The 11,421-nt window shown below is 39.5% G+C and overlaps 1 long non-coding RNA gene across 1 annotated transcript in view; it reads left to right on the top strand.

Moving 5' to 3' along the window:
- Window positions 1-10,724: 10,724 nt before the first annotated feature.
- The window catches only part of LOC117937447, a 14,794-nt gene continuing 14,097 nt past the window's right edge, over window positions 10,725-11,421 (top strand). Inside the window, exon 1 of the long non-coding RNA XR_004655162.1 lies at window positions 10,725-10,879. This is a non-coding gene — a long non-coding RNA (uncharacterized LOC117937447). The remainder of the gene's footprint in view (window positions 10,880-11,421) is intronic.

The following is an 11,421-nucleotide window of genomic DNA, read 5'->3' on the forward strand; positions in this document are numbered from 1 at the left end:
CCAGGAAGCGCTGTCTGGAAGGCAACGTTGGGGGCTTAAATACCACACTGCTGTAAATCAACAAAACAAGACTTAGGCTTTAGAAAAGAAAACAAAGAAAAGTTCCTTTCTTCAAAAATACATTCTTTTGCAAAGTTTACAATCTCCTTAAACTGAAACATTTTGTTTGACAACTCCGTTTTCGCGTTGTAGTCTAGATCCGTGGTCTTCAACGTGTTTTAAGCCAAGGACCCCTTAACTAAGAGGGACATGGAGCACGGACCGCCCCACTACATATAATTGTAAGAAGCGAGACCATCATTGCTCCAAGCTAATTAATCCCTGGTCTTACTTTTCTCCATTGTTGTTCTTTCTTCAAGGTTTTTCCTTAATTTTTTACTTATCCATGATTTTTGACCACAAACACACACACCACGTGTATGTGAATGGTCATGTACTATGTGTTGTAAGATACAATGAAAGTGTAAATATAAACGGATATCATTTCTGATTCAGGCCCTACACGCTTTTGTGGACGCAGATCAGTTTTTTTCTAAACAGTTTAACAAATGTAGTACTGTGGATGTAGTGGAGAATCAGCAGCGTGCCAGCAGCTCTGTGGAGGCCTACTTAGGCACAGCAGCATTTTTAGCAAAATACCAACATGTTGATGTTTTGCAGGTATGAACATCTCTGTTTAGTGCGTTAACATTTGCTCATTACAACTAAACACAAAGTACAGCTGAGGCTTATGGGGATGTTAGTAGTTTGCATGTATTTAATCAAAATTCTGAACTGACGGCGCTAGATGGAAAAACTATGGATCACCAAAGTATATTACAATTCATCCTGAAGGGGATGAGAATCTCGGCACCCGATTTCATGGCAATCAATCCAATATTTGTCATGATATTTCACTCAAAACCACAAATGTTACCCTCACGGCGCCAGTAGGAGGGGATCACCAAAGTCATTAAGATTTATCCTCCGGGCGCCATTGACATACAGTATGTGCCACATTTTATGACAATACATCCAATAGCTGTTCAAACGTTTCATTGAAAATAATTCGACATCACATCAACATTCAACATTGTCATCCCTAGAGCTCCTCCACAAGCAAGGCTAAAAAAAGCTCCTAATGAATATTTTCCTTTACAAAAATAATATCATCAGTGATAAATAGTGCAACAATGTTTCGGAAAAACCCACCTGTGTTTAAGCCTATCATCAAAACGGGTTATCAATACATTTTCTCCCTCCCAGTCAAAGTGACTGAGGCCAGGTGGAGAGCTGCTCTTCTGCAACCCTCCCAAGCCTAATTAAGATACTCAACTGATTACAGACTTGTCTGATTAGGCAGTTCATTATGTTGGCCCAGGGTGAGAGCTTTCACACCGGCTGCAGTCCATCTTTCATATCATTCAACAACACCGGATGAATAGAAGCTTAATGGAACTTAATGAAGTACATTTTCGGTCTTTGATCCCTCTTGAAAACATCATTACCAAGTATAGGTGGCTCCTGATCATCCATAAGCAACACAACTGCCACTCGAGCACCACAGAATTTGTTTTTCTTTCTGCTGTCTCCACCTCCCGCGTCTCCCCGAATTGAAAGACAAAGCTGCCAGGCTTCCCTTTTCACACTTCTCTCCTCTTATTTCTTCTAGTCTCGCCCCATCTGTCAGCGAGTGTCTCCCAGCCATCACTCTTTCTGACAGACGGACTATCTTGGAGTCGTCAGTCACTCCACTGCCTCTCTGCAGCCGTCATCTCCAGCCGGCAGGGACACCCCATGCAACACAGCCGTCACACTGCAAATGAAGAGAGGCCCCATGTCTCTTCAAACAGAGGGGAGCATGAGAGGAATATTTCTACTGATTAAAGAGCCTCCCTTCTCCTGTGGTCATTAGCACCACTATCAGTGGTTGTAAAGTGAATTTTAATTGTCGGGATGAGGTTTGACCTTGGAGTTGGAGTGTAATTCTGCTTTAATCAGATTTAACACTCTGCCACTTGAACCATAATAGCCAGACTCCCATCGGAAACATGCTATTTTTCAATAAAATACATCCTGCTCTCCAAAATTAAAAAAACTTGTTGGCAATATTTCTTTGCTCAAAGAGCTAGAAAGTGAGATGTTGAATGTATGCTCTTTTTATGGGCAGATTACTTATGCCGGTCTCCTTGTCAATGCTTCTTGTTTGTTTGTGTGTTTGTCTGTGCCTGTTTCTGTGTGCTTGTTTGTGAGCTGCAGACATTGTTTTGTTGTGTTCTTGTTGTGTCTTCCTCCTTCCCATGTTTTCTCGTTTTGCAATGAAACATTTGATTGCAAGGAAGGGTTGTGGAAAAGGGGCACTGTGCCTTCTTCAGTATGTGTAGAATACTTTTCGGCATATTGTCATCTACACCAACGTTTTACCTGGCTTGTGTCTGAAAATCTTGTATGGTTCATGTATCGCCACGCTTGATCTACGGCAATCTTGATGCCTTTTTGGCAGCATCCGTGATGTTCTTATTGACTTTCCTGATATGCAGTTCCTTCACTCCAAGCCACTGGCGTAAGCAGAAATAGTATTTTGGGCAAAGTACAAAAGTGAATGGGCCATTTTAAAACAGATGTAGAAGTAGCAAAAAGACAAAAAACAACAACAACAAAACAGTAACAATTTCACCTTCAAACATATAGAGCATTACAATGGCAATAGAAGTACTGTCTACAACATTGTCAGCCAACAAAGCTCAATCTAAAAGATTTGTACAAAACAATACATATAGAAACCTGTTGACGTTAACCTTTTCAGGCTAAAATATATTTGCACCAGCAGAACCAGCAGCATTGGCTCTGCACAGCACTGTTATGAAATGAACCATTTTATTTCACAAAGTAGCAAATTAACATGAACCCAAACAGCAGAGAAGGCGTTTACATACTGCAGGACATAGACCAGCCCACATCAGACAGAAATGTAACATATCCCTGTGCATTCACAACAGTGTTGCTTCAGGACTACGGCCGGATCATAAGCAGTAAAAGAAAATGAAAGAATGAAAACTTCCAGACAAGCACTGTTAGAATTATGAAAAATACAATAAAAAGTGGCCAGCAATGTGCCAAATCTTAGTGTATGGAGTCCACGGCACGGAAAGCTAAAAATGACGTCACACACAATTAAAATTGTCACAAAATCACAAATCATCTTATTTAATGGGGACAAAACACAAGTCATCATCAGTTTTCACCAACTAAATAGGAAGGTTACTACTATAGGTTACAAGAATCATGAAACACGTTTTACTTAACTCTACCTCTGAGGGCCTCCTCCGTGGCTACATGTCATTTCTCATGTAGTCATTTCTACAACATGCTAATGCAAACTTTCCAGACCACTTTGAAAAAGAAGACACTGTTGTTAAGACACATTAGCTGAACACTTACACAACTAGTTCTGTTACCATTTCATTTTTTTTTTCAACACGTTTAAATATTTTAAATAAAACGTATTTTGATCAAACTTGGCTGGATGGGCCAGTGAGTGAAGCGGGTGATCCAGTGCCGCCCTGGCCCATTACTGACTACATGCCTGCTCCAAGCATCTTGAGGGCCCTAGTGAGTGACTCACCGAGAAATCCTCGCAGCCGACCTTGATGGGATTGCACCAGGTCCTCCCCCCCATGCTTTGGCATTTGACTGCCGGCTCCTCAAGCTTGGCTCTCTTCCTCTTGAAAGCCTCCTCCATCCGGTCCTTCCCAGGGAACGGTCAACTCCAGCAGGACCACTTGCCTTGTTATTTCTGACACCAGGACAATGTCTGGCCAGCTGAAAAAAAGCCAAACCCTAAAAAAGGAGGAACATTTTAACAATATGGACGTAATTCATAGGAGGCTGGACTGCCATGACGCATAAAGTAAAATGCTACTCATATTTACTCAGTGAAGGTAATTAAGCTACATTCCACCACTGATTTCATATAGGACAACTCATCAGAGAGACCTTTACAAGTACAAATAGTGAGTTAGTTGGTATTTACTCCAAAAAAAACTTGAATTTGGGGGAAAATAGGCTGCACCTGTCATCACGGGTATCAGCAACAAAATTACAAAAGAAAGGTTAAAAATAAAATGTCTATTTGTGATAAAGCAAGACCAACTGTGCTTTCCTGCATCAATTTCCATTGTTGAATACGTATTTGGATTAAATTGGCTCACGTTTGTGCCTTGTACAGTCCGATGGAGTTTGCGCAAATTACTTCTCAGGTTACGCCAATGGTGTGTTCCTCAGAGGGAACTACCATTAAGACCGAGGCGGCCCGATGGAGATGTGAAGTCATAAATATATTTTGCCTCAAAGCATGACAGATAGCTTTGATAAACAGGGAAGTGTGCATGTGTGTGCATATTAGCATGTGTGAAGCCATTCTCGATCTAGATATACCCACTGGAGCTCTCACTGCAACTGCATTGACAGTATACTGTCTGATTGTACTTTATTATTCTTCCTATACAATTCATGGAGATAAAATGAAGTTGTGAAAGGGAGACAGAGTGCACACAAAATACAACTAAAAATGTTGTGCAACCTGTCTGTGTATCCATTGATGACAATGTGTGTGTGTGTGTATGAGAGTTAAGATGAAATTAAGTCAAAAACAAAAACTTTCCAAAACAATTGTGTGCATTCAAACTAACTAAAATTCAATAATAAAATAAAAAAACATCCATAAAATGTCATCGGTTTTAATCTTTGCCAAGTTGTTCAAACTTGAGAAGTCATTGGTTCATAGGTTTGAGACGGATGTCGACATCACTGTAACTCAATTGTCTTTACAAAGTGTTGTGCTTGTTCTGTAATACCTATTACACCTGCATAATATACCTAACATCAACATGCAATCTGTTGTCATCCCGGGTTAACCTTTCTCAAGGTTTCTGCCGTTTTTATTTTGTTTGTAGATTTACCACTTGCCAATCAACTCAGTATTGATAGTTTTTCACTAAATTCATTGGTAAGAAAACTCAATATGAAATTCTACCTAATTTTTGAGTAAAAATAACATAGTTACGGTTGAGTGGATAATCACAGACTGTCAAAGTTGAGTCAGGGTACTATTTAAAACCCGTTTCTTTGTTTCTTCAAATACAACGCAATGCGATAAAACACCTACTATTCTATGCAAGTACAGATCTGATCCTTCAATTTCTTTGCGTAGAGCATTGTTAGAATCATCCGTGTTATTTTTGGGTAATTTGATTGACAGAAACCCAAATTTCTGATGTGGAAACTTTGATTTTGGGTCAAATTTGACCCGAGGACAACAGAAGGGTTAAATCAAACACCTGACAAATACCAACCCCTCTTTGGTAGAGAAGTATACCCTCATTCCGGACAACTTAGTCTTCTTATCACGTTGAACAAAACACAAAGGGAAAAGGAGACAGGGGGATTAATGTTACAAGCTGGCTTAGCATTTAGTAGCTGTGTGTCTTTGCTATCCCAAGCCAGGTTAGCTTAGCCTCACAACATTAAAAGTTTAAAAAAAACTTTAAAAAAACCCTGAAACAAGCAAAAACACTCTGGAAACCCACTAAAACGAACATTAAAAACAAAATAAAAAGATGAAAAATTCACAAATAATAAAAAATATAACTCTGGTATTTGTGTGAACGTGCTTATATATATATATATATATATATATATAGCATCTGTTATGGCTGTGATTCTGCCACTAGCCTCACATAACAGTTCATACAATATCTTACAACAACTTATGCACAATCTTGTGTGCATTTCCCTACTAATCTTCAGCAAAACAAGTGATCAATGTGTGTGAAAAACCTTGGTTTGCTTTGGTAAAAGATTGTGGTTTGCGTTAAAATAAGTACTTAAGTTGTTTAACAATCTTGGGCTCACAATTGTTTGGTGTATATCCAGCTGAAATGGTGCGCAGTCTGGATTCTTCAACAGAAGATATACTACAGGGCTTTGCTGCCCTGTGGTATTCTGTTGCAGCCTGTTTACTATTCCATGTATGATCATGTAAAAGTCTGAAATTCACACCCACTAGAGAACACCAACATATAGAGCTTGAGTAACGATGTCCGGGCTAGCCTCTGTTTCACAAAATTAAGTGTATTCCAGGGGTCTACATTCTGTATTCTACGTTAAAATGGCATCCATCGGAGCGCTAGGTATTAAAATTGGAAAGCTTTGTAACTTTTATAAAAAAAAAGGTAAAGATATTACTTTGTTAGCAAAGAAAAATCTACACCTCCCCATGAATTATGCCCGCGCAGAATACTAACTCTGTTTTGTTTACATTAATTCACTGAATCTCTCTAGTAATTTTTATCGTTTCATAGTAATGTCTCTTATGATGACATTTTGCCCATGAAGGTCTAGGGCTTATGGGCAATTTTAACTGCCAATACTTTGACGCTTTACTCAAGCGCAGGAAAAAAAACAATCTTGGGTAAAAATGTACTTTAACAAAAGCAGGTCGATTAAAATTGTCATGAAGAGTGAAGGTGGACCCAAATGCTTGAGACTGAAGGGCAGCAGGAACTTAATAAGTCAAAACATCAACGTTTGATCATAACCGATCAAACCCAAGGATCAAACCAAGACTAAACTGAAAACCAGAGGACCTAAATACAAACTAATCTAACGAGGGGATGATATGCAGGTGGTAAGCTGGGTGGAGAAGCTCAGGTGAGGGAAATGAGATGATTAGGAAGGAAAGGAGCTGATTGGCTGGGGGAAATTCTGACACAAGGACAGACTAACGAGGCTGATTCAGAGCATGTGTGTGATGTGTAAATGTGGGAAAGGCAGCACAGGAACACAGGAGAAGCTGACTGCTATGATTGTTGACTGTTGCGGTTGTTGTTGTTTTTTTTTTCTTTTCTCTTTCTGATGTTGTGTGAAGGATCCGGAGGCAAATTCCCTGTATTTGCAAACCAGGCGAAACACCTGATTATGATTTTAAATTGTTACATTTAAATCAGAAAAACAGACAGAACAAAGCAAAAATACATTTAAATTTCAATTCCTGCATGCTCAAACTGTGTAAGGTGTTTCTATAATGACAACCATACGTTATTAGCATCTGTCTCCCTCCACAGATTCCGGATCAGCAGCCCTGTGCTGATATTGAGGCCACCTGTTTCCCAGCCGTCTCATGTGATTAAGACCAGAGGAGGGGAGGGATCGCGTTTCCTGGTTGAAGAAAATGTGAGAGGAGAGTGGATGGCTGTCTGTTCTCACGGGACCAACACAATACTTTAATCACATCACACCTATCTGCCATTTCATCCTCCCATCCCAGATGCCCAAAGCCAGCCAAAATCTGAAGATCATTTTAAAACTTCGGTTCTCACATTCCCTATGTTTTCTTTCGCCCTTCTGTGCCCCATTTCTCCGTCCGTTTCTTTCTTCCATGTCAACTCTATTTTCCCTCTTGTTGTCCTCACTATTTATTACTCATTGACCATCTCTATGTCACTTTCTGTTTCTCTTGCCCTTTTTCTCAATGTCTAAATATGGTACCTCAGAAGACAAATGTCACCCCAACGATACAAGAAACCTATTTTCCAGCCAATGTCAATCTGCCACCATGTAACAAGAATAGATCCTCATTTAAAAGGATAGAGAAAGTTTGCGAGCGAGAAGATATATACCGTACATACATGCATTCTGTACATACAAATGTGTAGTTGCTTTGAGCAGATATGGTGGAAAAATGGTAACACTTTACAACAAAGTACACACAAAAATGATTAACAAATGAGGAATTGATGAGGAACGAAGTAGGAACAAATGGTTAAGAGTAGCCACTGATTGACTGATTCAAGCACAAATGATTAGTTACGGTTAAGTGAATGATGAAAGAATGAGGAACTACTGGTTAGTAAATAATTAGTTACTAACTAACTGGAGCTAATGATTAGTTACTGATAAACTGTGTGTGTGTTATTGTATTAATGAATCATTAGGAAATCAGTTACTCTGTTCATGGGATTCATGGTAATACAAATATAAGGTGTGATACAGGATGATTCTCATAATATATTTTAATAATGATATTTACAAACATTTACATTTACAATAAAGGTATATTGTGTACCATTGTCATTGTTGAAGGCTTCAACAACAATCCTGCCTGGGTCTCTTAGAGCGGTAGTTAGACCAAAGAAGGATTAATCCTTAGATAGCTGCTGCTTCATTAACTAATGATTACCTATTACTAAGTATTGTGGGTACCTGCAAATAAAGTGCTATATCGTACTGAGTGGTCAATCATTAAGAAATGATAAGTTAAGTGTTTACTGCTATTGGTACTGAGTGGTGCTTAATTATCTACCTAATAATTTGTTAATGATGACACCTCAGTATGATATCACTTTATCTCCAGATAGGCACAATGCTCAACTATAAACATGAACGGAGTGACTGATTTTCTGATGATTCTTAATACAGTAATACACAGTCTGTTTTACAGTAACCAATCATTAGTGCTTGAATCAGTCATTCAGTAACTAACTCATTAACAAACCATTCATTCCTCATTCGTTAATCATTTACTACCTACTTTTTGTGTACCTTAATGTAAAGTGTTACCAATTTAGTTACCCTTTCCTTATAAAACTGATTAAAAAAAATGTTTTTAGGGCACCATTGCATCAAAAAGTAGAGTAACACTAGATTGAAAATACTTAGTCCATAAACGTAATTTCTAGTAGACAAGCAGACTCCAACAAGTGGCTCTATTCACTACAATTGATGTTCATCCAGATCTCAGTTACTGTAGGCTAACCAACATGCAATGTTAGTATTACTCCAAAGGGTGATGGCCAAAGCTACAAAAATCAGACCCAGACTATTTGTCTTCCCATGTAGTCCATTTTGTCATGGAATTGAAATTAATTCACAGCATTACCAGATGTTAGTGCATGGTGCTTGCTTCTAAACATAATAATAAATGCCAATGTGTGTGGAGGAATGAGTAGCATACTGTGTGTGTGTGTGTGTGTGTGTGTGTGTGATCGGCACATTACAGGCTAATTCATTCTGTTATGACAGTAATTCTGAGGGATTGTATTGATTGGTCCTGTTGGAGGCTGAGATATCAAGTACACATCAGTGGATAGAAATAGAAGTAATCACATAGTCAAGTGATTAGATAACAATTTCAGTCTACAAACCATTCTTTGCCTAACCCTTGTGAAGTCGACTGTGTTTTAACGATTGAAAGGGGAATTCAGTGGCAGCTCACTTCATCACTGCCCTGCAGGAAACAGTCCTTCTTCGTTCCCTGGATGTGATCCACTGTAAACGTTCTTTTGTTTAACATCCAAATGGCTAGTTTTTAAAAGTTATCTTTAAAGTATTGTTTCCTGACAATTTCTAATGCATGTGTTTGTCATCTTCAACTGCCATTCACAAAATGAATGAGTATAAGTTATTTACATGATATGCTGTGACTGCAATGTCATGTTGGTGTCCATTGTCAGCACAACCTCAGCGGCTGATCATGACATCTGGCCACGTGACTTTTCAGTAAAACTACACTGCTCAGATTTTGGGAGCGGTTTTCTGTTTGCACAGTTTGGTTCTGACCTAACAGGTACCACTCTTCTCATTATTCTGCGATGGGTCTTTAATTTGTCTTTTAATGGTGCTTTTTTAGGGCCTATGTGGTGTTTTGGAGCATAGCCGGTAATCCCTTCCGGTTGCCAGTGAGAGTGAGGACCTTGGGGCGCTCTCAGGTGTCTGAGTTGATTGCCTGCCTGCCTGCCTATTTGCACTCAATCTGTCAGTGCCCAGCATGCTGGCAAGGAAGGAAGTGAAATTGCAAGAGAACATTGTGTGTGGCTTCCTACCAAAGGCGTCTGCATGGCACGCCATCCTTCAGGCGGCACCATGACAGGACCCATCTGCAGGCCAAAACAGAGGGACTGGTCGGAGCAACTCTGGCAAAGACTGGCACAAACACAGCTCGCCTCACCTCCAACTCCTTTTAATAAGCTGGTTCTTCCTCGTCTGCATTCATCCATTTATCACTCTCATCTGCTTACCTTAGCCACCCTCTGCTGTTCGTTTTCACCCTCAAATCTCATTTCCACTTTGAAAGCAGCAACTCATCCTGCTCTCTCGTGAAGCCTCTCCTCCTCTCACTACAATACTAAAATCTATTTTTGACTTATAAAATGTTCCAAGTTATTTTCAATATTTTGCATTAAATCCCTTTTATGTCCATCAGTCACTTCCTCTATCCCTCCCTCTCTGAAACAGGTGGGTGGATTAGCCCAGTATTCCTCATAGATTTATCTCACTGAAAAGGCAGAATGCAGTGGTATTGGTGTTACATTATACCTGCAGCCTTAAACTGTCTGCACTGTATCCCCTAAGTCTGCTTGTTTGACCTCTGGAATACAAAGTAAGAAGTGTGAAGGGTTAAAGGTGGTACAGTTGGGTGACACCAGAGTTGGAAAAAAGGTTACTGAAAACCGAGTTGTTGCTAAAGTCCATAATATTGCAAAGTGCTGTCTGTTTGTTGGCTTGTTTGGCACCGCCTGATTGGGAGATGATTATCATGCCGTCACTGTTGGAGTTTGACTGACAACGAGTCATTCTCACAACAACACACACTTCAGCAAACACGGAGCAGGAGCTTGTACATAAATACTTACAGAGCTGAGTTCTCTTCTCTCTGCCTCGGACATCTTTGTACTAGGTTACATAAGTCTATTTCCTTGCTGGAGTATGACGTGATTTGTGTCATGTGCAGGTGTGATGGATTGCGTACAAACCAATAGGGTGACGGAATGGTATATGTTTACACTTCTCATCCAACCATAATCAAATTCACTCTATCCGGATGGGGCAATTTATCTGGATAGTTAACATACTTAAGTAAGATAACAAAGTATTTGTACTTTGTTACTTAACACCTCTGCTTACTGTGGTATGTCATATCCTTTTAAAAACACTTAATAAACGTTTAAATTTGATAAACGGCCATGGTTGACTGCACAGAACTGACCTGTCATACCCTCCTATACAACTGCACACACACACACACAGACACACACACACACACACTCTCACACTCTGTTGCATAACTGTGAGACATGACCTTCCCACAAGTTGTACTTAACACCTTATGTAGTGAAAATAGTGTATTCAGAGGAATTTGTCTACAATGTACAAACAAATTTGTACATTCAGAGAAACTAAATTACAACTCATCCTCAGTGAGAGCCATTACCATCACGCTACTTTAGGATTTGAATCCTACACTGGCTTAATGACTTTAATGATATAGGTGAATCAAAGGATGTCTTGCTACGTCTAGGACTAACAGCTACTTTGGTGAAGATTCGGGTATTAACAATTCTGTAATTATCATTAGTGTCATTGTGTCCCTTCCTTTCCCTCCCC

The sequence above is a fragment of the Etheostoma cragini genome, chromosome 21 (genome assembly GCF_013103735.1).
Source record: "Etheostoma cragini isolate CJK2018 chromosome 21, CSU_Ecrag_1.0, whole genome shotgun sequence".
NCBI classification, from domain to species: domain Eukaryota; kingdom Metazoa; phylum Chordata; class Actinopteri; order Perciformes; family Percidae; genus Etheostoma; species Etheostoma cragini.